This window comes from Castanea sativa, chromosome 2 (assembly GCF_040712315.1).
Source record: "Castanea sativa cultivar Marrone di Chiusa Pesio chromosome 2, ASM4071231v1".
Taxonomy (NCBI): domain Eukaryota; kingdom Viridiplantae; phylum Streptophyta; class Magnoliopsida; order Fagales; family Fagaceae; genus Castanea; species Castanea sativa.
Window position 1 is genome coordinate 55,317,940 of NC_134014.1, and position 25,218 is coordinate 55,343,157.

At 37.3% G+C, this 25,218-nt stretch overlaps 2 pseudogenes; both read right to left on the minus strand.

The window, feature by feature from the left end:
- Positions 1 to 4,352: 4,352 nt before the first annotated feature.
- Positions 4,353 to 7,875, minus strand: LOC142625548 (wall-associated receptor kinase 5-like; annotated as a pseudogene).
- Positions 7,876 to 14,244: 6,369 nt separating this feature from the next.
- On the minus strand, positions 14,245 to 15,859 carry LOC142626380 (alkane hydroxylase MAH1-like; annotated as a pseudogene).
- Between the last annotated feature and the right edge of the window lie 9,359 nt (positions 15,860 to 25,218).

The window sequence follows — 25,218 nt, forward strand, 5'->3', positions numbered from 1 at the left end:
ATCCTTCAGGAATCTGCATCTCGCAACACCCAATCCCAGAACAAGCCCTATTGACTATATTGAGAATGTTTTTACATCTTGATAGAAAACCAGTGGAGAACGGTTGATTGTTTAGGTTACCATTAACATATGCATAAGTTTCACAACCAATTGCGACGAACATGTTTAGGGTGACAGAAACTATGAGGCATACCTGATTTGTTGTCATAGTCAATGGAGTTAACATCAAGATGTTCATCTTGCCGTGGAGTCAATGGAAAGCTTCATAAATGCTGGACTTCTTATATGCAACGAGAAGAAGACCAGTTCAATGCATACAACATAGTCTTTGTGATTAATTATTCATGGAACTGCAATGTTGGTCCCTCAAGTTTACCTTGCGTGTGCAATTGGTCCCTTAAGTTTCAAGTGAGTGCAATTGGTCCCTTAAATTTTAAAAATGAGCAGTATTAGTCTTTTTATTAACTGTCGTTAGCGGTGTTTCTTAAGTGGCTAACGGTAGGGGTGGCAATTTGTGTTTACGTGTCGGGTTCGTGTTGTGTCAACTCATGAGTATCCAACTATATGGGTCAACACTAACCCAACATATTCATTAAACGGGTCAAGATTCCTCAACCCTAACAAACGGGTTAGTCGTGTTGACTTGTTTATTAGATTTTATCAAAATGAAAAAAGAAGAGTACAAAAACAAGCAAATAAATATTTTTAATATAAAATTTAGAACTAACTAGTAACTACATTACAAATAATCATTCAAAATTAAAGCATATCTCAATATTGCAAATAATCAATCACATTATGTCAAAGAAAATAAACCCCAACAACTAATAAGTTTATTTATTTAGGGTTTGAAGAGTATATTGGTAAAATGTCATTTAATTAAACAAGTTGAACGGGTCAAACGGGTTCCATATGTTGAACACTAACTCAACTTGTTTATTAAACGGATTAGTTGTGTCAACCTGAATATGACACAAACCTATTAAATCTCAACTCATAACCTGCTAATTTTGTGTCGTGTCCTATCAGGTTTGCAGGCCGTTTCCGATTTTGCCACCCCTAGCTAACGGAACAATGACTTAACATTTTTCTTTAATGATGTGACCTTTATAATTAAAAAATTACAATAATTGGTTTATGATAAAATCTACTAGCTTAAATCAAATCTAAAATCACAACCCGACTCCAAATAAAATCACATATGTACGACGGCACAATAGATATTGGAATAGAAGTCTTTTGGATTGGTTAAAAAAAAAGCCAAGTCAATCTGGACGGTTCAGTGAGTTGAGTCGGGAGGGTGATGGAGTGAGTCGGAGGGGATGATGACTCGATCTCGGTCAACATTTTGCAATTGGAAGAGAGGGATCTGAGTCGGTGAGGGATTGTGTTTTGGAGAGAGTGCGTAACTGTAGATGTAAAGACATGGAACTGGATACTTGAAGAATGTGGGTTGCCATTTTCAATTTCATCTGTTTGTGTACATGGATTGCTTGACTTGACCATAGTCATTAAAACATTTATTATATGATTATTTTTAAAAATTTTGGATAGAAAAAAAAATTGTTAAAAAAAATTAGCTGAATTTTTTTTTGGTATCCTCACAGTGAATCCAAAATCACAAATGCGTGTGTTTTTATTTGAAATTGGGTTGTAGTTTTAGACTTGATTTAAACCGGGTCTGTTTGTTTTAGATTTGATCTAACGTAGAAATTAATTATTGTAATTTTTTAATTAAAAAATGCTACATCATTAAAAAAAATGTCAAGTATTTTTCCATTAGCCACCTAAGTAACACCACCAACGACAGTTAGTAAAAGGACTAATATAACTCATTTTTAAAATTTGAGGGACCAATTGCGCTCACTTGAAACTTGAAGGACCAATTGCGCACACATGGTAAATGACCAACATTATTGTTTTGCCTTAATTAAACTTTACATTTTGGAAGTGCATGTTACATTAATATTCCATTGGTAGACTTTGATAAGGTCCTACGTCCTAATGTTTCTCAAAAAAAAAAAAAAAAAAGGTCCTACGTCCTAATGACTAATTGTGATATGCTTTGGGAACCGCTCGTACAGTCATGTGCTTCTCATGTGATTTGGTAACTGCTCGCATGCTCTAATTTTCTAATAACTAGCTTGCATGCTTGTTCTTCTTTAATTGACTTTGTAACCTCTGTAAGCAATTAACTGATAAAAACACTAAGTATTGTTTGGTAATAGTGTTTAAGTATTGTTATTCAGTTTTCAGTGTCTTAAAAATACGTGTTTGAGTGTTATAGAAATCCGTGTCAGAAATGTTATTGTTGATTAAACCCTAAAAATTGTTGTTTAAACAACAGTGCCAAACAACCTCTAAGTTTCATGACACCACTAATATTCCTAAGGGCTTCAATTCAGTAGTAGACACCAACTTAGGTCACCCCTTCTACCTATTTTTTGTTCATCCTATAAAAAAATCAATAGTATGTATTCATATAATAATATAATAATAATATTATAAATATAAAAGCAAGAGTACATATATACACATGAATATATATAGATATTCACATGTGAGTTTTGGATTTCCCCATGTATATAATAATTATTTTAGACTAATAGTTACTCTCGATTGTCTATATTTAATTACATCTACAAGTAACTCAAAATTCTATATAATCACGTAATTAACTCAATCAAAGATAGATGTGTAATTTTGTATAGGACAAAACTTAGGTCCAGTACCTTAGGTATTATTCCGTAGGTTTCTATCTTAAAATTCAGCCATGTGTCTACTAAATTAAAAAATACACTTCCATCTCATGAGAAAAAATCCACATTGCAAAATCTTAAGAGGGGAATCTAAGGAACAACACCTAAGTATTGTACCTAAGTCTTGCATTTTTGTATAATTCACAATCCCTAAGGGCAAAAATATATTCTTAAAATTCTAACTCAAATAGGTTTTGCAACATGATTTGGAGACTAATCCAAAGTGACCATGTGATGGGTGATTGAACACTAGTTTGCTTTTCATATTTGATGTGGGCAATGATTAGGTCTATTGGTTCAACATGCTGAACCACGTTAGACCCAAGTCAATTCCATTTTATCTGCATATAGGAAGAAATTATAACAGGAGAGGTCATAAATAAGAAATCTATTAATGATCACTTCTAAGCTAGATACATTGATTTATTTAGAGAACTAGATATTGACTGCCCTCCAGACTTAGAAGGGTTGATAACACCTTGTGTGAGTGACGCTAAAAACTGAGAATTATATAAAATTCTAGCCCGCGGGAGATTAAGAAGGGTGGGGCATCCAAGTCTGGATGGTTCTTACTGTTGTTTTACAAGAAGTATTTGAGAGAGACAAGGGGGGGGGGGGGAGGGGTAACAGGGAGTGTAGTTGCTAGTTTCCTCAACATTGAAGAATGCCAAAAGAGGTAAAATAATTCACTAATCCTTCGTAATGTGGTGTGTAAAATGATCATCAAGCTTATTTTAATATGATGAAGGAGTCAAATTGCCCCTAATCAATCAGCATGTATCCTTGGGAGTGAATTTGCAAAGAATGAAGTAGTGCTCCAAGAAATTCTTCATAGCATCAGGAGGAGAAACCTAAAGGACGGTATGCTAGCTATTAAGTTAGACCACCAAAAGGCCTCTAATAGAGTCAAATGGAGATTTCTAATTAAGGCTAGTTTTGTGCAACCTTGGATTCAGTGAAAAGTTCAATCATTGGATCGCAGAATGTGTCTCTATAGTCTTCGTTGAGATCTTGATTATTATTGGTGGTAAGTCCAGACAGCTAGACTAGTAGGGGATTTAGGCAAGGGAATCCTATCACTAGTGGAAGTTTAAAGCAGATATTTAAATCTCTTTACACTATGACAACTCTGGGCAACATGATTGCTCACCTATGCAGGGCCTTCAGTGGGATCTACTTCGACCACTGAAAGTAGAATATCAAGTGGTATGACTTAGATGATATTGAATATTACCAAAATGTCAAGTGTCTTATAACTCAATTTGTATTTGATATTTTTGGTAAAAACATTCAAGATTCAAATTTTCCTATTCTAATTATCAAATTTTCAAAAAAAGAAAAAATAAAACCACAAAGACATTTCGGTAGGAATGCATGTTCCTTTCACCATGTGCCAAAATTTTATCTGGTCTACAACATGTGTATAATGTCATACACAAAACGAACCAATCTACATATTCAAATATAATGTCGTACATAAGTTCAATTGCACCTCCAATTCTATCATTTAATCTATAATGATTGTAGCTACATATTACATATATCGATAATTTAGTTTCAATTGATGCAAGTATACTACGGTGGACTAACTAATTATCTCCCCCCATCCAACGGTTTCAATACTTGGTTGATGATGCTATCATACCTTGTATTTGTACTACTGGAACAATTTGTGCGAACATTAATGTTGAATGAATTGCGTAGGTGCATTGAGCAAGTTCTCAATCTCTTCTGTATTGACATTAGCATTTCCCCAAGGACGTTTTTCCATGATAACCAAGCCCTCCAGTTCCATTACCACTTCCTTCATAGAAGGCCTATCCTCGCCTCTCACACTTAAGCAACTTTTTGCAATATTAGCAACTTCCTTTAGTAGCTTAATATTACCCTCATTGACAACGTGATCCTCAAGAATTTGAAATAAGTGATCATCTTTTACTGCAGAAACAAAGCACTTTGCTAGACTTCTGTCACTTTCAAGCATATTGAAAGAAAATGCCATTCTACCAGTCAGAAGCTCTGCCAAAAAAACACCAAAGCTATAGACATCACTTTTTTTTGTTAGTTGACGAGCATGGAAGTATTCTGGGTCCATGTACCTGAAAGTTCCTTGCACCAATGTGTTTAATTCTGTTTGATCAAGAGGAATCAACTTGGAAGCTCTGAAGTCAGACACTTTTGCTGTGAAGTTATCATCTAATAATATATTTGCGGTTTTAACATCTCTATGTATGATTGGCACAGAAGTTGCAGAATGCAAGTATGCAAGTGCTCTTGCAGTTTCTGCTGCAATTTTTAAACGCTTTTCCCATGAAAGTAAGCATGACCGACTTTTATCATGAATATGGTTAGAAAGAGTCCCATTTGTGATGAATTCATAAACTAGTAAGGGTCCTTCTGTTTCCAAACAACAACCTAATAGCTTAACCACATTTCGATGAATAATTTGAGTAAGCACATTTATCTCATTTATGAATTGTTCAACCTGACATTGACTACCAATTTTGGACTTCTTAATAGCAATCACTTTGTTATTTGGTAATATTCCTCTATAAACTGTACCATAACCTCCTTGTCAAGAATTCCGCTCTCATTATAGTTGTTGGTGGCCTTTCCAAGCTCTTCTACACTATAAATTTTGGCTGTCTCCATAGAACCTCGGTGATTAGATAGTTTCTGTTGTAATAGTTAGTCACCATTTTGTTGGAAGAATTTTTCTTTTAGCTCAATAAGCTTTCTTTTTCTTAGTCCCCAATATATCCAAGAACCTCCCACAAGCAAGACTAAAAGGCCAACACCGATACCTGCACACATTCACACATGCATTTTCACCTTGTAGAACTTTTTAAGCCTTTTATATTTCTCAATACCTTTAAGAACTAAATATTTAACATATGTATCATATAAAAATGAGTCAATTAATATTTGAATAACAATGTAGTTAATGATGTTGGGTTAAAATGAATTGACCCTTTACAAATTAATTAATTACCCAAGTTAATTAATTAGATCAAATTACATGCAATACCATGGTAGCACAAACAAATCACCAATTATACTAAATGCAGCGAAAAATAAATTTGACACAGGTGATTTGTTTACGAATGGGGAAAACTATCGAGGCAAAACCTCACTTGGTGATTTTAAGGTCACCACTCCTAAGAATCCACTATTATCAATCACAAGAGGTTACAAGTATAAGGAATCTTACCAAACCTTTTGGCTTATCCCAAAATACCAACCTATAGTTGAACCCTTATCCCAATGCCCAATTAGACTTGTATTGTAGCGGTAATCTTTCCCTTCAATGCACGAATCTCAGTACATGACTAACCAATGATGCACGGATCCTAGTACGTAACTAACTCCAGCAACTTGAAGAGGTTGTTGGCTGCAAAGTTCTTCAATTCATCAACAATGAAGATTAGGGAGCTATTTGGTCACAAAATTCTTGGCGTAAAAACAGTATCTTCTTCAGAGAGAATAATGAACTATGACACTTTCTGCATCCATTCTCTTGTATGACGGCCTTTAAAATCAGCCTTATATATGTCTAGGGTTGTGAGAAAAGAAACCCTATACAAATATACAAGCATGGGCTGAAAATCAGATCTGAAAATTCTAATTTTGTAAGTTCGACAGAAACAGCTTGTGTCGAGTTTCAACATTAAATCTCAGTAGAAGTCTTTTTGTCGAGATTGCTGTCAAAGTTTAATGAACAGCTCTTCTTCACTTGTTTCTTGGTTAGATTTTTATGGCTTTAACACTTGACTTGAATATCATGTTTCTTGAAGTCTTAAACCCATCCTAGATCTACCCAATTACAAGTAAAGTGCATTTTGTCAAATGATTAGCCAATTACATATGTCCCTAACAAATGACTACTGCATTAGTATATAAATTTGCCGTTGATTCTAATTGTGGTTCATGCCAACTTACATGAATATTAAAATTATAACAATTAAAATAGAACTAGTAAACCAAAATTTTGAATTGGAGTCCTTTGTTAAAACCTTAACATTCTTTCTTAGTAAGAAGAAGCCAATTAACCTTGAATTTTGATGTTATCTTTGCTATTAATTTTGCTTTCAGAAAGGTAGTATAACATGACTGAATTTTATAAATTTTTCATATTTGAATAGGAGTGTAACTTTTTCTCCCCTCAATCAAAGATGTCAATAGAATTTATTTTTGAAATTGTGACTAGTAGAGAAAAAAAAGAAATAGAGAGTGGAAGTAATGATTTACTTGATTTGGCCTATTTAATGGCATTCCTTCACCCTGGAAAGACTTGAGTAACTATATATTTATTATATTGAATTATTCATAAGAAACCCAACGAAGAGTATTTATAAGAATAAATTACGCCTAATATGGACCTTACCCACGATAGTCCATGGTATTTTGCAAAACCACAATTTAATGTATTTACCGTATATCTTATTGTATTTTAGCACTTCTCCCTCAAGCTTAGGGTGAAATCTCAACATTAGACAACAAGATCAACAACGGATAGATATAAAGAAAAAAAATAGTTGTTATGGTTAAATGTGTTAAGGTTTATGCCCTAAAATCCAATTTATTGACATGTTATAAATAATTAAATAATTTAATTATATGAGACTATTTGTAAATAAACTAATTGGACATTATTATTGTCCTTGAGATGCAATGTATGTGATTTAGTTATAGAAGATATAAATCACAAGTTTCTTATAAACTCAAAATGTAGTTCGTAGTCATTGATGAAATTGAGCGTTTTATCTGCGAAGACTATAACACATCAACTAAAATGGTTTGTCTTGATCATGGAAGTGGAGACTTCTAGTTGATATGTTGATGTGGTGAATGTAGGGCTCTTTTTTCTCCACGTGTTAGCATGCGTGTGTGAGTGAGCAAGAATTTGAAGGTGTATTGTAAAATTTGACATATAAATATTGTAACAGAAACAAATCAGTCGTAGAACTTAGTAACAAAAATAGAATATTCTTCAGTTCTACAGTCAACAGAAGTCATAAATACCTTCTTCATCATTAACCATTAGAGTTCCACAAAGCAATTCATTATAAGCAAAAGCCACTAGAGTAATAAGAAGGCTTGTCAATTTCTGTTTCATTATTAGAAGACATATCCATAAAGAGGAATATAGTTTTCACCTTAATAAACTTAAATAGACTTTTTCCATGACCATTAACTAAATATTTTAAAATCTTGCCTAAAAACATCCTAAGACGAGTACCCCTACCCAAATGGGAACCAAGCAAGAGTACAAGAAACTCATAGATAACACAACCAAAACCTTTCATTTCCCTACCACAAACAATGTGCATTTACCACCTTAATGCAAAGCATGTCATTACCAAACCATGATAAAATTAGACAAAGTAAAAAATTTGTTAAAGAAAGCACATATGAACTTACAAGATAAATCACACAACAAAAGCTTGTAGTAAATTCCTTAAAGTCTCAAAATTCAAAACATACTTTCTGATTAAATTTGCAATAGGTCAGCTCTTTTTAAAAAATATTTTGGTCCACTTAGTGTTATCCAAAAAGCTTGAAATTAAATATGGAGAATCCCTTATATGTCTAGTATGTACCATATGTTAGGTTCTAAGTACTTAGGAACTAATGTATTAGAACTCTAATATGTATTATTGGCAAACTATGATCAAAATAGGTGTTTAGTCTTGTTTTAGACTTGCTCAAAGTATGTCATTTATGTAAAGTTGGAATCGAGTTAACTGCAGAAGTTAATGTGTAAATCTGTCTGGCTCGATTGATCGAGAATTAGACTCGACCGATCGAAAGTCATGCAGATTGTTTTTTCTGCAGAATTTCCAACTCAGCCCTAAGCCCATATGACGTGTAGGGTTTTATGTTTTACCCTAGGTATAAAAGGAAAACCCTAGCCACGTTTTTGAGGTTGCTCATATTGTTGTTTGTGTGAATCTCTAGTGAGATCTAAGAGGTGCTTCCCTTCACACAAGCTTAGGATTATTAAGAAGGAGATTTCTTCAAGAGCTTGATGATTATTCAGTTGCTGCCATAAGAGCTTAAAGATACACAAGCGGGAGTGCTTGTACTTACTGGAGAATCCAAGAAAGAAGGAGTCCGTGGTCTCGGAGCTTGCACGTGGTCGTGTCAGTAAGTTTTCTATTGGTGGGTAGCAATAGGATGTTAGTGGTCTAAGTTACTATTGTACAAACTTCAATTCTTTCATAGTGGATTCAGTTTTATCTTGAGGATAGCTAGGTTAAATGCTCCCCAGGTTTTTTACCGGTTTGGTTTTCCTGGGTCATCATATCTTTGTGTTTTTTATATTCTGTACTTTACATTGATATGATTATATGATTGTGTTAACCTAGATCTGGAATTGGGACTAAGTAATAACTTAGCTTGTTAACTAGGTTAATTCAATTGTGTTTTTAAGGGGTCTAAAAAACTTTACACCATAAAAAATTCAGCTCAAAATAATATTTCTATAATTTATTGAAAATCACGTAGTGCATCTGACTCAAATCTGTCCCTAACAGATTTAAAGTCTCAAAAACAAAATACTATAGTTTTAACACCATGCCAAAATCTTTGAGACTTGATTAAATCTTAAAGCTACATGTGTTAGCACGTATAAATAACTAGAATTACAACTCATAACCTCATATAACAATCATCACAACACATGCCAAGAAATTCAATCCCATAACTCATTTAGGAAATTTATCAAATACTTGATAAGCAAAAGACACATGCTCACATTACTTTTAAAAATATATAGTTAACACTACAATCACAACCTCATATGCCAAAGACATTTCAAAATGCAAAAAACCCTCTTTCAAAAATTAAACCCAATCTCTCATATAAATAAAAAACCCAAATGATTTCTCAAGAAACCCAACTCACATTGTTGCCAAACAATAAATCCATTTCTCCCCCATTAAATTAAAAACCTCCAACCAGATCTTAAATGTCCAAACAAACACAACAAAACAACCCCCAAAACAAAACCCACAACATCAAAGAGCAATCCTATCAATATAGAATAAAATCCAAAGATATTAGAAGGTGGGTCATGGATATACCTTAGATTCATGTTAGAAGAAGTCAAACCATGGAGATCAGGGAGAAGAGGGAGTGAGGTGGCGGCAGAGGGCCAAGGGGTGGCGACGGTGGCTGGGCTGGGCAGTGTCGGCGGCTGTGACAAAGAGAGCCGCTTGTGTGAGAGAGAAGGAGAAAGAGAGGGTTTTGAATTTTGTGTGAGGAACCTTTAGCCAAGAAAAGATAAGGTAGAAAAAAAAAAAAAAAAGAAAGAAGAGAAGTGGGAGTGTGGGACACGAAGTGAACAAAAGAAAAGAAAGCAAACCAAAGTGGTGGAAAAAAAAGAAAAAAAGAAGAGAAGTGGGACTCTGGGAATGTGGGAAACGAAGTGAAAAAAAAAAAAAAGGAGAGGGGAAAAAGTTAGTATGGAAAAGTCAAAAGATAGAGGGAACTTATAGCGACGTTTCCAAAACGTTTCCTTTTGCAGTATGCTGGGGTAGTAATACCTATAGTGACATTTTCTAAAACACCACTATAAAATAGAAAAATACTGCTAAAACTGCACTTATTGTGGCGTTTTCAAGAACGTTGCTATTGTTTTGAGTTACAATGACGTTTTCCAAAAAACATCACTTAATGCTCACTCTTTAGCGGTGTTTTTCAAAAACGTCGCAGTGTACCACTTATAGCGTCGAATTTAAAAATGTCGCTAAAAAAAATGTTGCCTAAACCCGAATTTCTTGTAGTGTAATTATGTGATTAATTGAATTAGTTAGAGTATTGCATCACAATGATTATACAATTTTATCTCATTTTCCTATTTAGTCATTTTATATTACAAATGAAAATGTGACTAACTACAAGTGTAGTAAAATAACTTTTTTCCATCATTAGAAAGTGAAAAACGAATAGCACCACCCATTCTTAGTATAATGGTCACTCCACAAAAACTATTAGTACAAGTTCCTGTGGAGTTGGGGAGGGCAAAGACCAAAGTTAAAGTTTGCATAAAGAAGTTTTACATACATATACACTTAGATTTGTTTAGAGTATGATTTCTATCTTAATGAAAAGAAACTGAAAAACAAAGAAAATCAAATAATAATTAAAATGAATTATTAAAGAACTAACAAAGCAGTGTTAATTGGAACTACATGCTACTTGGAACTTTGAAGTGTACTGCGTACTAATTATTAGGTTACTAATTGCTAAGGTTGGATGTGTTTATTTACCGCCAACTGTAGGGTGTTAGGGTTGTGGTACTAACATTAATTTAAGAAAGAAAATAATTTCGTCCCACCATAACGGAATGAAAATCCCCCATCACTTGTAGAAGTCAAATTAAATGTAAATAATAATAATAATAATAATAATAATAATAATAATAATAATAATAATAATAATAATAATAATTGTGGGGGGTAAAAGCTCTTGAATAAACGTTTGGGCTTTGGGCCTGATCGGTTGGTACCAGTTTATTTTTATCCGGGGTTTTTAGGCCTACAAGTTAGTTTACACTACAGAGGTCCGGGGAGTTGTTCGAGGAGGAATGTCTCCTCGGACAGGCTCGTCAATGACCCTGGGACTTACTAAAGAGGTTAGAGACAAGATTCTGAAAAAACTGATGGGTAAGAGGGTGATCCAAGCACCCTTTAGAAGCAAGGATGTGTGAGAAATATCTGAGGAAAAAGCTACTATCACCACATTAAAGACCCTGCATCTATCTCCCTGGCTGCATCAATGGGGAAATGACCTTTGAACAGTACAGTTCAGCCTTCTTGCTATTGTTTGAAGACTTCAAGAAGGTGGCGGATGGGACAACTATCTAAGGGGAAGATTTGTATGACACGTGGATGAACCAGTAAAGAAGAAGTATATTAGGAAACAAGAGAGGAAAGAGAAGGGAATCGACACTTTATGCTGAGAAAAACAGGAACTAAGAATTGTAAACTTTGGTATAAAAAGAGAGTATTCGTACAACTCGTCCTCGGCTTACGTCTGAGGAGGTCTCTTTGTCATATTCGTTTATCATTTGCACAGTTTGGGGCATTCTAGCCTGTTAACCAACTTCCAATATCCTGAACCTAGATTTCAAACTCATTATCTACAAATTTTATTGTATAAGGGTCATTGGGCCTGAGCCCAACACTTGTTTTTGGGTTCGGGTTCAATTGTGCGCTTACAATAATAATAATAATGTGATTTATCTTTTTATTTATTTTTTTATATACAAGATATAATTTCTACTCTAGGCCAATCTAAGTGTATATGTGTGTGAAGCTCCCTCTCGAGACTTGAACCCCGGCCCTTGACTCTCACACCCCACAAATATTTATTCTTGTGGAGTGATCACCGCACTAAGGGTGTGCGGTGGTAATAATGTGATTTATCGAATTAGTCAAAGTCACACATCACAATTATTAATGGGCTATCATTCATCAAAAAAATTATTAATGGGCTATCCCTCTACAGTCTACGGCACGATACTATAGAGAAACTACTTGGAGTTGGAAGTGTACAACTAATTAGGTTGCCAAAGAAAAAATGAGAGCCACATTAGTGTCATTGATTTCAAGAAGACTTTTCTTAGGAGTGAGGCACTTATAGGTTAGTCTAGGGTAGTACTTAGGTAAAAGACTTTTTGCTCTACTTTTATCAATTGATTTTCTTAATTATTCATTAAAAAAAATGAAAGAATTTCTTTCCTTTTTATACAAAGAGTTTGTTTCATTACGCGTGCGTTTGCTAAGCTAAGATTTTGCATTTTGTGTTTTTTTACTGCCTATGACACTGTTCACGGACCAGCCAAGTACTGAAAAACAAAGCAATAAGCAGTAAATCCTGAGTCCCATGACACTATTTATAGTTTAAAAATAATTTTGCTACAGTGTTTTTAGCAATAAGTTTTCAATTTTTAGCAAAATAAGCGGTATCTAGACAAACCCTACGTGTATTGAATTGAAACCATCTTCCACTTTCTCACCATCAACCTTGTTGGTTACGACTTGAGTCATGGGCTAATTGATTTTTGGCTTGGGTTTATTATGTGGGTCTTGAGTTGATTTTGACTGCTTGTTGGTGGGTTGTGCTGATTTTATTTTTCCTTCCGGTTGTGGTGAGTTTCAGATGGTGAGGATGTTTTGTGTTTTGTGTTTTTTTTTTTTTTTTTCTCTAGTGGTGTTGGGTTTATTTAATTTCCTCTAATGGCTTTTGTGGGGAGTAAAAGGACCCAAGCGGGCATTTGGGCCTTTGGGCTCTAGCAAGGAGGGCCGATCTGTTCTTGAGCTAAGAATTTGTTAGTACTGTGAATCGGCCCATACTTCGAGGGTTCGAGGACACATCCGAGGGTGAATTTCTCCTCGGACAGACCCAAGAGAACTTGGAGATTCACTACGAAGGTCAAGGTAGAATTCTGGAAAGACTGTTGGTTAAGAGGGGGAAACCCTGAACCTTCTAGATACACCGGTGTTAGAAAAATATCATGAGCAAAGGTTGCCACCTCCACATTAAAGACTCTGCACCTACCTCCCTGGCCGCATTAATGGGAAAATGACCCCTGAACAGTAAAACTGAAACTTCTGGTTACTATTCAAAGGCACTAAGAGAAGAAATATCTAGGGGGGAGGGGATTTGAGCAACACGTGGATAAAGCATCAGAAAAAGAAGTATTTAGGGGGGGCAGTCTGTAACCAAGGGAGAGAGGGGAAGAATTGTAATCTTTAAAAAAGAAAGAGAAATAATACAGAAGTAGTCCTCGGCTCACGTCCGAGGAGGTCCATCTGCAATTATCATTCATTATTTACAAGTGTTTGCATACCATAGTCTGTGATCGAGTTCTCAGTACCTCTAATCTAGATTTCAAGCCCACACTCTACAAATTTCATTGTTTAAGGCTCATTGGGCCTGAGCCCATAATTGTCTTTGGGTCCAGGTGCAATTGTGCACTTACAGCTTTTTTTTTTGGGTGATTTGGGTTGGTTTTTTAGATGATTTTTGTTGCAAATTTGTTTGGTTTTTGGTGGATTTGGGTTGTTTTCATGGTGACCAATGGTTAAATGCTCTTTACAAACTCTTTGTATAAAAAGGAATTTTGTCCAATTTCATTAAAAATTTTCCGTTAAGTATGTAATGAATTAACGAAAGTAAATTCTCACACAAAATAATTTATAAAATATTTTTATTAATTTTATAAATTTTTTTCATGAGAGAAAAATATTTGTTTAATTACAGTTTTTTAACAAATTTTGTGGCAACGAAAGCATGGCTGTGACTAGTGGCGCCAAAGGTCAATGGTGGTACTGAGACGTGTGAGTATTTTTTTTATATTATTATTTTAGGTAAGTGAAATAAGAAAAGGCATAAAATAGGGAGTTGATTAAATGGGTGGACACATGGCAAATTTTGAATTGTAGAATAGAGAAAATGATGCAAAAGATTTAGATTACAGCAAAGTGTCTTACACAAACTATATTTATTCGGAAATGATACTTCCAACTATATTTATCTAATTCAGTAATTTCCCTGTCAAACAAATCTTTTGGTGATCCTCACCTTCAAACCATGTTTCATTTGAAGAAGAATGGAGGTATTCGGTGAAATAGGATGACTTTCAACCACTTGAACACGATAATTCCAAAGGATGGCACTTGCAATTATTTTCATTTGAATGAAGGTCATATCCTTACCTAAACAAGACCTAGGTCCTGCATTAAACACTATGAACTTAAAGGATGGTACATGCACTATTTCTCCACGCTTTGAAATCCATCTCTCTGGCTTGAAGTCCAAGCAATCTTCACCCCATATGCTCTCCATCCTTCCCATTGCGTAAAAATAGTTTAAAATTCTTGTATTTGGCCTGATAGAGTGACCGCTAGGAAGAATATCAGATTGAACTGAACATTTTAGACTTAAAGTTACAGGTGAAAAAAGGCGTAAGGATTCGCATATCGCTCCATGGAGATAGACTAGCTTACTTAGCTCGTCTATGTTTAGGTCCTTGGACTTTTTTTTGTCCAACAAATGCTCCTTGATCTCTTCTAAAATCTTGGCTTCCACTGATGGGTGTGTTGCAACAAGCCAAAAAACCACGTAAGTCCAGCACTTATAGTGTCTTTACCTACTGCCAAGAGATTAGCTGTAGTGTCCTTCAGAAACTTGTTGGATTTTGTAATATTACTACTCATTTCTCCTTCCTGATCCTCCATAACTATAGTTGTAAGCAAGTTGAATTTTAGTTCCTCCTTTTTCAGGGTCAGTAGTTCTTCTCGCTTGGTTGAGATGCATTCGTATAAAAATTCATCCAAAACTTTCAAGGCATGCGATAGCTTCTTCTCTGATCCAATTTGAAGCTTTCTTTGTAACTTCCACCATCTTTCTGGCACAAAGTGTCGATATAACAGACCTTCCTCAACTTCATCAAACGCTTTAAAATGTGCAACTTCAGGGAATTCAATGGAGAGGCAATTTGGATCGTGACCTAAAACCATTAAGCAAATACTATCAAAGGTGAACCGTTGAAAAATGTCTTGTAAATTAACCTCAATTCCCAAACTTGAGACGTGATCAAGAATTGGAATGAGGCCCTTTTCCACCTTTCCCTTGACAACTTCCTCAAAGAACAACTTGAACTTGTTGTCCTTTAACAATGTCTGAAGTAGCTTCCTTTGATATCTCCATGAGTCATGATCAGAATTCAAAATCCCATCTCCCAGAACTTCAAAAATCTCTTGGAACTCCGGCCCTTTTGGGTAGTTAGAAAAGTTTTTGCTGCAAATGTGGTGGAGGTTCATGGGATCACTAGTGAGCACAATGTTCGTGTCAGTGAACCAAGGACCCTTAAACTCGAAAGTGCCCCCATTACGTTGTAGGTGCCAGGTTAAATACTCATGGATATTCAACCGATTTTGAAGAAGGCTCGGGAGCATTCCGACAAGAGGCCAATTGGTGATGGTTCGGGTTTTGCTCCATCTCCAATGACAAAGAAAAAGGAGGCATAAAAATATTGCTGCAAGTAACTCCGGGTACAAAAGTAGTGTGGCCATTGGAGTTGATAGAAGTTTTGTGGTTTCATGAAGCCTCGAGGTAAATGGCTTTTATAAGCATGCAAGGCTAGGTATATTTATTCACCGCCAACTCTAGGATGGCTAAGCTTGTGTTAAGTGGCGGAGCTAAAAAATTTCTATAGGGGAATGAAGTTAAATATATATAGAAAATTAAATCCAAAGAGTAACATGAGTGTGTGTATATGCACACACACAAAATATTTTTGTATCATGATCTAATATATGTTATTTTCTCATTTATATTAAGTATATATATCATTAATAAAAATAAAAATTAAAGGATTCTTAACTTCTAACCATGAAATCGACATTTATGCTTTCTCTAAAAAGAAAAAGAAAAGTTTGTATCCCTAATTTCCATAAATCATTAATAAAAATGAATAAAGAAGCTTTTTATTAAAAATATTTTACTTTTATATTTTTAGGATGTCTCCTAAATATTATTTGGTTTAATGAACTATTATGGTATAAGAGTAATTATAGGAAAATAAAGTGTATAAATAATTTATAATTTTTTCTATTTTTTTGAAATACATTAAATACTTTTTGAATTAATGAATTATGTACTTTCTTATTTTACTTGCGACCTCATTGATAAGATAGTTTACTATGAGATTACATGCAGGAAATTACAAATGGCATGTATTGCCAAAGAGAATTATGGGGTTTGAGGACAATGTGATATTGATTAACTATTTGTGGAAAATGGGGTTTGAGGACAATGGGGTTTGACATGTTGTGATTAACTATTTGTGATATTGAGATATTTTTTATTTTGAATGAATATTTGTGATGCAGTTATTTGGTAATTCTGAATTTCAATTTTTTTTTTATAAAAAAAAATCTATTTGTTTCAGATCAATTAAGTTAATACTAAAATTTGTATTTGATAAAAATTGATCATTTTAAAAAACAGGTTCTGTTAGGGTTGAGAAATCTTAACCATTTAATAAATGTGTTGGGTTAGTATCGATTCATATAAATGAATACTCATAGATCAACACGATTTGAACCTGACACGAGAACACAAATTGCCACCCCTAAGGGAATCAAGATCTTAAGTACCACTTTCTCTGTTCTACTCCATGTGCCACAAATTAATAAGAACTGGACATCTGTCAACTAATACCAAATTTTCTGCCTTTTTTCTCAAAAAAAAAAAAAAAAATCTGTCTTTTATTCGACTTGCCAAAAATAAGAGAAAAAAACCCCCCAAAGAATTCCCAACACCACCAACCTCTGGCAACACCACCAGTGAGAGGCAATCACAACAACAATCACCCCAGGTCTTTAGTTCTCTAACCCAAGCAAGCCACACCACCATAAGAACTCCATTTGACATTCTCTAACCCAAGAAAACCGATCTGATGGTTGCACAAGTGTTGGCAATCGAATAAGCTCCCAAACTTCCAGAAGTTAAGTGGCAACTTCATGAGGTTGGTGGTGGAGACTAGAGGGGATGACTTTTTTGTTTCTCTTATTTTTGGCAAATGAAACAAAAGGTAAAAAATTAGGTATAAATTGCGGATGGAAATTCTAATTTGTCGTACATAGAGTGGAATAGAGAGTGGTACATAGAGTGATAAATTATTATTATTATTATTATTATTTTCAAACTTCTTTTTTTTAATAGAACAATTTTTGGTTTTAACTAACCAATCATGTGTTTGATTTTGAAAATATAAGAAACATATTTTTTATTTTCCCTGTTAAAAACTAGTTTTTGGAAACAAAAAATCATCCAATGAAACATATTATTTGAAATAATGGTCAATGTCAAACTGTTTTATAATTCATACATACCAAAAGATTCTACCAATACTCAATTTAGTTTGCCAGCAATGTCCACTTTTTTGACGTTGCAAGTTCTTTATATTCTTAGCATACGTATCAAATTTCGTGTGAATCAGATGTTATTTACTATTTAATCCATAAACTTATTTCTTATGTATAATTTTAAAATATAAAAAATTGAAATTTAAATATTTGATTGGTGATATGGCTATTAATCTTTGATCTTCTTGAAATTTTGCAACTATGAAGGATATAAGAAGGAAATGTAATTTAATGGTGAATTTGTCAAAATTCATATCCAATAAAAAGATATTGAGTAGAATTATTGTAAGCGCACAATTGCACCTGGACCCAAAGACAACTACGGGCTCAGGCCCAATGAGCCTTAAACAATAAAACTTGTAGAATGTGGGCTTGAAACCTAGGTTAGAAGTACTGAGAACTTGATAACAGGCTAAGAGTTACAAAACACATGTAAATAACAAAAGATAATTGTAAATAGGCCTCCTCGGACGTGAGCCGAGGACTACTTCTGTATTATTTCTGTGGGGAGTAAAAAGACCCTGATGGGTATATGAGCCTTTGGGCCATGCTAAGGAAGGCCGACCTGCTCCTGGATTTAGAACTTGTTAGTACTATGGGTCGGCCCATACGCCGAGGATCCGAGGGTACAGCCGAGGATGATTTTTCCCCTCGGACGGACATCGGAGATTCCGGGACTTCATTGTAAAGGTTAGGGAATGACACGGTGAAAACCAATGGTAAAAGGGGGTGAACCCTTGAATGTCCTAGAAGCATCGATGCTAGAGAAATACCAAGGATAAAGGCTGCCACATCCACATTAAAGACCCTGCACATACCACCCTGGCCGCATTAATGGGGAAGTGACACCTGAACAGTGGAAGGGAAACTTCTGGTTACTATTCAAAGGCACTGAGAAAAGAAATATCTAGGCTAAGGGGGAATTGGGGCAACACGTGTACAAAGTATCAAAAAGAAGAGTATTTAAGGAGCAATCTAGAACTGAAAATAAAAGGGGGGGGGGACTACTTTGTAATCTAAAAGGAAAAGAAAAAAGAGGAAGAGATAATCTAAGAACAACTCTTGGCTTACGTCCGAGGAGGTTAATTTACAATATTCCCCGTTGTTTTCGAGTGTTTGCAATCTTTGGCTTGTCATTTAATCCTTAAACACTTCTAACCTGGGTTTCAAGCCCACGCTCTACAAATCATATTGTTTAAGGCTCATTGGGCCTGAGCCCGTAACTGTTCTTGGGGCCAGGTGCAATTGTGCACTTACAATTTCTATTTCTTACTTAAAAGTTACAATTCTTAGTTCCTTTCTTTGTTGCGGATCCCCCTCTCTCTTTGGCCTTCACCCTCCTTAAATACTTCCTTCCCTAATACTTTTTGGAAAGTGACTAGAAGTTTCAGCCCTACTGTTCAGGGGTCACTTCCCCATTAATGCGGCCAGGGAGGTAGGTGCAGAGCCTTTAATGCGGAGGTGGCAGCCTTTACTCTTGATATTTTCTTTAACACTGGTGCATCTAGAAGGTTCAGGGTGTCCCCCTTTAACCATTAGTTTTTCCAGAGTTGTGCCTTGACCTTTATAATGAAGTTTTTAGTTCTCTCGGATCTGTCCGAGGAAAAGCTCGCCCTCGGCTGTATTCTCGGATCCTCGGCTGTATTCTCGGATCCTCGGCGTACGGGCCAATTCGTAGAGTTTAATTCTGGAGCAGGTCGGCCCTCCATGCTACAGTCCAAAGGCCCATATGCCCACTTGGGTCCTTTTACTCCTCACAATAGCCCCTCAAAACTCTATTTTTCATCATCCGATGAGAAAAAATAGGGTTTTGATTCAACAAGGACTTACCCCACACGTTTTGTAAATAACTGCACGTGTGGAAACCGTTTCGCGTTCCAGAGGATGCCACTTGGCGGTTTTATTTTCAAAAACGCGCGCATTTATTACCGTAAGTTACACCTTGTCCCCCACGTTCAACGGTGAGATGAGCATCCAACGGCCCTTGTTACTCCATGAAAATTTGGGCGAGACAAATGCAATTTCGAGGCCGCTTCCCGCACGTCGTGACGCTTCGGGAACCTACGCCCTCATTTATTTCCTCAGAGGCTAATCCCATCAAAACATTAGTAATCACCTTTTGTCTACAGAAATCCGTGGAAATTCGTACAACTTGAAATTTGTAAGTTCTTATTCCTTTTTTTCTTAACCCTTTCTCCTCGGACCCTGTCCTCGGCTCCCCTTATAACCATTCTCCCTCTTAGAACTTAGCCTTTCGTTCCTTTCCAATGGGGAAGTTTAAGTGTCTAGTTGATACCGCCACTGGGATGGAAGGTTTTAGAGCCAAATATCATATTCCCAGTGACGTAGGTCTAAAATATTGTCCGGCGAAAGCCGTGGCCGGTTCTAGGAAAACCGGAGAGGTCATCATCCCCATGGTGGCCTTCGTAGAAGGTGGGATGACCCTCCTAATGAAACCCGTAACCAGGGAGTACCTCCGCAACCACCGGTAGTGCCCCGATCAGTGTGCTCCCAACGTTTTTAGGGTCTTAAGAAGCGTTGATGCTCTAAACGAGCAAATGGGTCTGAACCTCACGTGGCATGATGTCGTCTTTATGTACGAATGCCACAAACTCACTGGAGTAGGTTATTACATCAAATCCCGCTCCAGCGTAGTTAGGTTGATCTCCTGTTTGCCCAAGTCCAATAAAGGCATGAAGGATGACTACCTCATCGTCTCTGGCAACTGGCACGACAGCCCCCACTGCCCAGTTGAGTGGGGAGATCCATGTGCGACACCTTAGGATTTAACTTCCCCCGCCATAACTCCCTAAATCATCTAGGCATGTGCATTCGCATTTACTTGAGCGTCTAACTTTAATTTATTATATGTTCTACAAATCTGACAATGTTTGTTTATTTGGATGTTTTTCTTTACAGATAAGCAAAACGTGCGCCCACGCTTAAGCCACTGCAACGTTGCAGATTTGAATAGAGTGCTACGCTTCGAGGTGTTCGTTAGCGGAGACTTACAACTTAGGGCAGCCCACTTGATTCTGGGTACGATCCCGTCTCCTCAGACTTCTAAGAGATCGAGAACGCAATAATCGCGGGTGACCGAAGGCGTAGGAGAATTAACGTAGCCAGACCCCACTTTTTGGCCGACCATGACATCCCTGACGCCCCACACACAGTGTTGTACACACAGCCCATAGCGGCAGTTCCCCTCGCTGTGCACTCTCAGGCTATTGATGTCCCAGAGGAGCGAGTGTCTTCTTCGAACACGTTGGACGAGGAGATAGAACAATTTCAGTTCGAGGACTCCCCACGACCTCGCGGAAACCCGTTCGTTGTTCTTTCCGACGAGGAAGAAGAAGCAGCCGAAGCCTCTGGGATAGAAGGTCTAGTGATAGCGCGTCTAGACGACAGCTCCATTGAAGAAGAGATGGACGAGCTGAAGGGCCTTATGACCGGAAGAGGCGCACGAGTGGTGAAGAAGGGGACAAGGGGGTCCCAGGTTCCCCCGGCTTTACCACTACCTCCTCCTCCTCCAGCCGACCCTAAGCCTCCAGCCGAAGATCCCAAGAAGAAAAGGAAAGCAGAGGCTGAGGGGGTTGGAGGTGAAAAACAAAAGAAGATGAAACAGCCCGCGCCGGCCCAGCAGCAGAAATTGGACAAGGGCAAAGGGCGCGCCCGCTCAGTTGAAAGCGGGGAGATCAGAGACGTGGCCGAGGTGCGCCGAGCACCAGCTACCTGGTCACTCCAGCATTAGGGCGGTCCAACAAGGCCACGCCCATCATTTGGCAGAAGGTGTTGGAGCGTCCTCTTCTGCTGCCCAAGGACATGGAAACCTTGGAGAAGATGGGCCAGCCGCAGTTGTTCCTTTCCTTAAAAAGGGGTTTAGCTCTGGTAAGTTCCACCTCGCACTCGTACTTTATATTTATTTGTAAATACTTTACCGTATTTAACCTCCTGGCATTTTTGCAGTCCATCCAAGAAGTTTTCGTGGCCGAGAAGTTCGTGGAGGATTCTCGGAAGCGCGCTGGGATGGAGTAAGAGCTAAGGCAAGAGGCAGAAAGGTCCCTAGGCTAGGCCCTAGTAGAGAACGGGAAGATCACGTCACAGCTGGCCGACTTGAAAAGAGAGAGAGATGGTGACAAGGCCAGCTTGAAGACGATGGAGGGCCAAGTAGAGGGGCAGCGTAAGCTTCTCCGCCAAAAGGATGACGAGCTTGCCCAAGTCCAACAGGCACGCTCTGACTTGGAAAAGGAGCTTACGCGGGTGAAGGAGGAGGCTCGCGCCCACAAGCACGCACTGGAGGCCGCGAAGAAGGTCAGCTATCAGGAGGGGTAACCAGAACGCAAGAACAGCTGACAGAGGCTTTTGCGGCCTTGTGCCGAGAGTACTGTCAGCAGGTCTGGGGAGAGGCCATGAATGCAGCAGGGGTTCCTCAAGCTTCCGAGCTGAGGAAGCCCGAGAACATTTGGCTTCCCCTAGACATACAGGAAATTGAAGACCCTCCTATTGCTGCCTCTCCTGCCCTTCCTCCTGTGGTGCAAGAACTTGTTCCTAATCCTACAGAACCTAAAGGTTCCTATAAAGAGAAGGACAAGTGTGATGGCGCCGAGAAGGAGCAAGTTCAAGACATGGAACCCCTCGTCCCTTTAACAGACAAAGGGAAGCAAGTTTTGTCTACCTTTGAACTAGAGTTGAAGAGTACCGAGGCTGGCAGCAGCTCCCTCCAAGACCCCCCTGCACAAGCTTAAGGCCTAGGATAGAATCTTTTGTACTCCTCCCCCTTTTTTGTATATAAGTAATGAAGAACATTTTTATTCAACTTTCGTTCATGTTGTCTTTGTTTTACCTTATTCTTTTTGTGCTTGCCATGAAAGTTTTCAATAACAAATAGTTAACGGGAAAACAGAATAAATAAGTCTAACTTCAAAACAGCCACATAACTTAATTTAGATATTAAATAATGTCACAGTTAGACAACTCACATGATGATTAAACCTTTGTAATCTGACGTATTGCTTTCAGTAGGATGTAAGGTCCGAAGACCATTCCTTACAAAAATTTGTTTAACACTTAAAAATGTGGAACTTGAGATCCAAATTAATGAATGGTGAGATACTGATTTCCATAAAACGTATGATAAGAATAAGAACAGTGACAAGATATTAAGAACAGTGACAAGGTTTGTAGTCCGAGGATTATACTTAACCAAGTTTCTGTTTGACTCTTAAGAATAGTAACCACAAATGTTAATTTTCCCAAAGTAGGAGGTCCGAGGACCCGGCATAGCTAATGTTCTGTTTAACAAATGATAAGATATCAATTTCCACAAGGTTTGTGGTCCGAGGACTACACTTAACCAAGTTTCTGTTTGATTCTTAAGAATAGTAGCTTCAAATGTTAATTTCTCCAAAGTAGGAGGTCCAAGGACCCGGCATAACTAGGGTTCTGTTTAACAAATGATAAGATATCAATTTTCACAAGGTTTGTGGTCCAAGGACTACACTTAACCAAGTTTCTGTTTGATTCTTAAGAATAGTAGCTTCAAATGTTAACTTCCCCAAAGTAGGAGGTCCGAGGACCAGGCATAGCTAATGTTCTGTTTAACAAAGGATAAGATATCAATTTCCACAAGGTTTGTGGTCCGAGGACTACACTTAACCAAGTTTCTGTTTGATTCTTAAGAATAGTAGCTTCAAATTTTAATTTTCCCAAAATAAGAGGTCCGAGGACCCGGCATAACTAGGGTTCTGTTTAACAAATGATAAGATATCAATTTCCACAAGGTTTGTGGTCCGAGGACTACACTTAACCAAGTTTCTGTTTGATTCTTAAGAATGTAGCTTCAAATGTTAACTTCCCCAAAGTAGGAGGTCCGAGGACCAGGCATAGCTAAGGTTCTGTTTAACAAATGATAAGATATCAATTTCCACAAGGTTTGTGGTCCGAGGACTACACTTAACCAAGTTTCTGTTTGATTCTTAAGAATAGTAGCTTCAAATGTTAATTTCGCCAAAGTAGGAGGTCCGAGGACTCGGCATAACTAGGGTTCTGTTTAACAAATGATAAGATATCAATTTCCACAAGGTTTGTGGTCCGAGGACTACACTTAACCAAGTTTCTGTTTGATTCTTAAGAATGGTAACAGCAAATGTTAATTTCCCCAAAGTAGGAGGTCCGAGGACCCGGCATAACTAGGGTTCTGTTTAACAAATGATAAGATATCAATTTTCACAAGGTTTGTGGTCCGAGGACTACACTTAACCAAGTTTCTGTTTGATTCTTAAGAATAGTAGCTTCAAATGTTAATTTCCCCAAAGTAGGAGGTCCGAGGACCCGACATAACTAGGGTTCTGTTTAACAAATGATAAGATATCAATTTCCACAAGGTTTGTGGTCCGAGGACTACACTTAACCAAGTTTCTGTTTAATTCTTAAGAATAGTAGCTTCGAATGCCAGAGGTACTTATAACTTTGAAATGTTAACTAACAAAAGCACATTTTATTAATAATAATACCTTCTAAGGTTATTTACATTCCACGGGCGTGGTACAATTCTTTCATCTAGGTCAGCTAGCCGATATGACCCTATGCCTGCTACTGAAACAATGCGATAGGGTCCTTCCCAGTTGGGTCCTAGCTTACCCCAAGCTGGGTTCTTAGAAGTGCCCACAACTTTTCTTAGTACAAGATCACCAAGTGCGAGCGGCCTTAGCTTAACGTGGGCATCATATCCCCGTTTTAGCTTCTGTTGATAATAAGCCATTTGGACCATAGTTGCCTCGCCCAATGAGCCTTAAACAATAAAACTTGTAGAATGTGGGCTTGAAACCTAGGTTAGAAGTACTGAGAACTTGATAACAGGCTAAGAGTTACAAAACACATGTAAATAACAAAAGATAATTGTAAATAGGCCTCCTCAGACGTGAGCCGAGGACTACTTCTGTATTATTTCTATTTCTTACTTAAAAGTTACAATTCTTAGTTCCTTTCTTTGTTGCGGATCCCCCTCTCTCTTTGGCCTTCACCCCCCTTAAATACTTCCTTCCCTGATACTTTTTGAAAAGTGACTAGAAGTTTCAGTCCTACTGTTCAGGGGTCACTTCCCCATTAATGCGGCCAGGGAGGTAGGTGCAGAGCCTTTAATGCAGAGGTGGCAGCCTTTACTCTTGATATTTTCTTTAACATTGGTGCATCTAGAAGGTTCAGGGTGTCCCCCTTTAACCATTAGTTTTTCCAGAGTTGTGCCTTGATCTTTATAATGAAGTTTTGAGTTCTCTCGGGTCTGTCCGAGGAGAAGCTTGCCCTCGGCTGTATCCTCGGATCCTCGGCGTACGGGCCAATTCGTAGAGTTTAATTCTGGAGCAGGTCGGCCCTCCATGCTACAGTCCAAAGGCCCATATGCCCACTTGGGTCCTTTTACTCCCCACAATTATAGTATTAAACTACAACCAAGTTTGTTATCAAATTTTATCCTGAACTAAATTAGTTAAAGTTACACCTCACAATTGTTAATGGGCTAC